Here is a 5,000-nt window from a genome sequence, read left to right as displayed (position 1 = left end):
GTTCTTTCTATGGAAACTTGTTTCTGTGCCATACAGTGCGAGATAAAACTTTTCGGTTTTCCTGTATTCCTAATTGTGCGAGCGACACAAATGTGATTTAGTGTACAAAGTAGTGCTTTGGATTTCTGTTCTTCGGTTGGAAACTTGTTTCTGTGCTTTACAGTGTGATATATCAGTTTTCAGTTTTCCTGTTGTAATAATTGAATGGGCGATACGTATGTGATTTAGTTTACAAAGTTGTGCTTTGCTTTTCTGTTCTTTCGATGGAAACTTGTTTCTGTGCGGTACAGTGTAAGATAACACTTTTCGGTTTTCCTGTATTCTTAATTGAGCGAGTGACACACATGTGATTCAGTTTACAAAGTAGTGCTTTTCATTTATGTTCTTTCGTTGGAAACTTGTTCCTGTTAGGAATAAGTTAGGTTTAGGGTCAGGGTTAGGGTTAGGGTTAGGTTAGGGCTGGGTAAGGGATAGGGTTAGGGTTAGGGTTAGGGTTAGGGTTAGGGTTAGGGGTTAGGGTTAGGGTTAGGGTTAGGGTTAGGGACTTAGGTTTAGGGTTAGGGTTATATCATTTTTCAGGTTTCCTGTTATAATAATTGAACAGGCGACACATATGTGAATTATTTTACAAAGTTGTGCTTTGCGTTTCTGTTCTTTCAATGGAAACTTGTTTCTGTGCCGTACAGTGCGAGATAACACTTTTCAGTTTTCCTGTATTCCTAATTGAGCAAGCCAAACACAGGTGATTCCGTTTAAAAGTAGTGCTTTGCTTTTCTGTTCTTTCGTTGGAAACTTGTTCTTGTGCTGTACAGTGAGATATATCACTTTTCAGTTTTCCTGTATTCCTAATGGAGCGAGTGACACACATGTGATTTAGTTTACAAATTAGTGATTTTCTTTTTTGTTCTTTCATTTGAAACTTGTTCCTGTGCTGTACAATATGATATATCACTTTTCAGTTTTCCTGTTATAATAATTGAACAGGCGACACATATGTGAATTCGTTTACAAAGTTGTGCTTTGAGTTTCTGTTCTTTCGATGGAAACTTTTTCCTGTGCTGTGCAGTGCGTTATATCACTTTTCAGTTTTCCTGTTATAATAATTGAACAGGGGACAGGTATGTGAATAAGTTTACAAAGTTGTGCTTTGCAGTTCTGTTCTTTCTATGGAAACTTGTTTCTGTGCCATACAGTGCGAGATAAAACTTTTCGGTTTTCCTGTATTCCTAATTGTGCGAGCGACACAAATGTGATTTAGTGTACAAAGTAGTGCTTTGGATTTCTGTTCTTCGGTTGGAAACTTGTTTCTGTGCTGTACAGTGTGATATATCAGTTTTCAGTTTTCCTGTTGTAATAATTGAATGGGCGATACGTATGTGATTTAGTTTACAAAGTTGTGCTTTGCTTTTCTGTTCTTTCGATGGAAACTTGTTTCTGTGCCGTACAGTGCAAGATAACACTTTTCGGTTTTCCTGTATTCTTAATTGAGCGAGTGACGACATGTGATTCAGTTTACAAAGTAGTGCTTTTCATTTAAGTTCTTTCGTTGGAAACTTGTTCCTGTTAGGAATAAGTTAGGGTTAGGGTTAGGTTAGGGCTCGGTAAGGGATATGGTTAGGGTTAGGGTTAGGGTTAGGGTTAGGGTTAGGGTTAGGGTTAGGTTAGGGCTGGGTAAGGAATAGGTTTAGGGTTAGGGTAAGGGTTAGGATTAGGGTTAGGTTTAGGGGTTAGGGTTAGGGTTAGGGTTAGGGTTAGGGTTATATCACTTTTCAGGTTTCCTGTTATAATAATTGAACAGGCGACACATATGTGAATTAGTTTACAAAGTTGTGCTTTGCGTTTCTGTTCTTTCAATGGAAACTTGTTTCTGTGCCGTACAGTGCGAGATAACACATTTCAGTTTTCCTGTATTCCTAATTGAGCGAGCGACACACAGGTGACACAGAAACTTGTTCCTGTGTTGTACAATATGATATATCACTTTTCAGTTTTCCATTTAAAAGTAGTGCTTTGCTTTTCTGTTCTTCCGTTGGAAACTTGTTCTTGTGCTGTACAGTGAGATATATCACTTTTCAGTTTTTCTGTATTCCTAATGGAGCGAGTTTCACACATGTGATTTAGTTTACAAATTAGTGATTTTCTTTTTTCATTTGAAACTTGTTCCTGTGCTGTACAATATGATATATCACTTTTCAGTTTTCCTGTTATAATAATTGAACAGGCGACACGTATGTGAATTCGTTTACAAAGTTGTGCTTTGAGTTTCTGTTCTTTCGATGGAAATTTTTTCCTGTGCTGTGCAGTCCGTTATATCACTTTTCAGTTTTCCTGTTATAATAATTGAACAGGCGACATATATGTGAATTAGTTTATAAAGTTGTGCTTTGCGTTTCTGTTCTTTCGATCGAAACTTGTTCCTGTGCTGTGCAGTGCGTTATATCACGTTTCAGTTTTCCTGTTATAATAATTGAACAGGGGACACGAATGTGAATTAGTTTACAAAGTTGTGCTTTGCAGTTCTGTTCTTTCTATGGAAACTTGTTTCTGTGCCTTACAGTGCGAGATAAAACTTTTCGGTTATCCTGTATTCCTGATTGTGCGAGCGACACAAATGTGATTTAGTGTACAAAGTAGTGCTTTGGATTTCTGTTCTTCGGTTGGAAACTTGTTTCTGTGCTGTACAGTGTGATATATCAGTTTTCAGTTTTCCTGTTGTAATAATTGAATGGGCGATATGTATGTGATTTAGTTTACAAAGTTGTGCTTTGCAGTTCTGTTCTTTCTATGGAAACTTGTTTCTGTGCCGTACAGTGCAAGATAACACTTTTCGGTTTTCCTGTATTCTTAATTGAGCGAGTGACACACATGTGATTCAGTTTAGAAAGTAGTGCTTTTCATTTACGTTCTTTCGTTGGAAACATGTTCCTGTTAGGAATAAGTTAGGGTTAGGGTCAGGGTTAGGGTTAGGGTTCGGTTAGGGCTCGGTAAGGGATAGGGTTAGGGTTAAGGTTAGGGTTAGGGTTAGGGTTAGGGTTAGGTTAGGGCTGGGTAAGGGATAGGGTTAGGGTTAGGGTTACGGTAGGGTTAGGGTTAGGGGTTAGGGTAAGGGTTAGGGTTAGGGTTAGGGACTTAGGGTTAGGGTTAGGGTTAGGGTTATATCACTTTTCAGGTTTCCTGTTATAATAATTGAACAGGCGACACATATGTGAATTAGTTTACAAAGTTGTGCTTTGCGTTTCTGTTCTTTCAATGGAAACTTGTTTCTGTGCCGTACAATGCGAGATAACACTTTTCAGTTTTCCTGTATTCCTAATTGAGCGAGCGACACACAGGTGATTCCGTTTAAAAGTAGTGCTTTGCTTTTCTGTTCTTTCGTTGGAAACTTGTTCTTGTGCTGTACAGTGAGATATATCACTTTTCAGTTTTTCTGTATTCCTAATGGAGCGAGTGACACACATGTGATTTAGTTTACAAATTAGTGATTTTCTTTTTTGTTCTTTCATTTGAAACTTGTTCCTGTGCTGTACAATATGATATATCACTTTTCAGTTTTCCTGTTATAATAATTGAACAGGCGACACGTATGTGAATTCGTTTACAAAGTTGTGCTTTGAGTTTCTGTTCTTTCGATGGAAACTTTTTCCTGTGCTGAGCAGTGCGTTATATCACTTTTCAGTTTTCCTGTTATAATAATTGAACAGGGGACACGTATGTGAATTAGTTTACAAAGTTGTGCTTTGTGTTTCTGTTCTTTCGATGGAAACTTGTTCCTGTGCTGTGCAGTGCGTTATATCACTTTTCAGTTTTCCTGTTATAATAATTGAACAGGGGACACGTATGTGAATTAGTTTACAAAGTTGTGCTTTGCATTTCTGTTCTTTCTTTGGAAACTTGTTTCTGTGCCATACAGTGCGAGATAAAACTTTTCGGTTTTCCTGTATTCCTAATTGTGCGAGTGACACAAATGTGATTTAGTGTACAAAGTAGTGCTTTGGATTTCTGTTCTTCGGTTGGAAACTTGTTTCTGTGCTGTACAGTGTGATATATCAGTTTTCAGTTTTCCTGTTGTAATAATTGAACAGGGGACACGTATGTGATTTAGTTTACAAAGTTGTGCTTTGCTTTTCTGTTCTTTCGATGGAAACTTGTTTCTGTGCCGTACAGTGCAAGATAACACTTTTCGGTTTTCCTGTATTCTTAATTGAGCGAGTGACACACATGTGATTCAGTTTACAAAGTAGTGCTTTTCATTTATGTTCTTTCGTTGGAAACTTGTTCCTGTTAGGAATAAGTTAGGTTTAGGGTCAGGGTTAGGGTTAGGGTTAGGTTAGGGCTGGGTAAGGGATAGGGTTAGGGTCAGGGTTAGGGTTAGGGTTAGGGTTAGGGGTTAGGGTTAAGGTTAGGGTTAGGGTTAGGGACTTAGGTTTAGGGTTAGGGTTATATCACTTTTCAGGTTTCCTGTTATAATAATTGAACAGGCGACACATATGTGAATTATTTTACAAAGTTGTGCTTTGCATTTCTGTTCTTTCAATGGAAACTTGTTTCTGTGCCGTACAGTGCGAGATAACACTTTTCAGTTTTCCTGTATTCCTAATTGAGCAAGCCACACACAGGTGATTCCGTTTAAAAGTAGTGCTTTGCTTTTCTGTTCTTTCGTTGGAAACTTGTTCTTGTGCTGTACAGTGAGATATATCACTTTTCAGTTTTCCTGTATTCCTAATGGAGCGAGTGTCACACATGTGATTTAGTTTACAAATTAGTGATTTTCTTTTTTGTTCTTTCATTTGAAACTTGTTCCTGTGCTGTACAATATGATATATCACTTTTCAGTTTTCCTGTTATAATAATTGAACAGGCGACACGTATGTGAATTCGTTTACAAAGTTGTGCTTTGCGTTTCTGTTCTTTCAATGGAAACTTGTTTCTGTGCCGTACAGTGCGAGATAACACATTTCAGTTTTCCTGTATTCCTAATTGATCGAGCGACACACAGGTGA

The sequence above is a fragment of the Meriones unguiculatus genome (genome assembly GCF_030254825.1).
Source record: "Meriones unguiculatus strain TT.TT164.6M chromosome 13 unlocalized genomic scaffold, Bangor_MerUng_6.1 Chr13_unordered_Scaffold_34, whole genome shotgun sequence".
NCBI classification, from domain to species: domain Eukaryota; kingdom Metazoa; phylum Chordata; class Mammalia; order Rodentia; family Muridae; genus Meriones; species Meriones unguiculatus.
The sequence above is the reverse complement of the archived record's forward strand: the minus strand, read 5'-3'. Positions refer to the sequence as shown.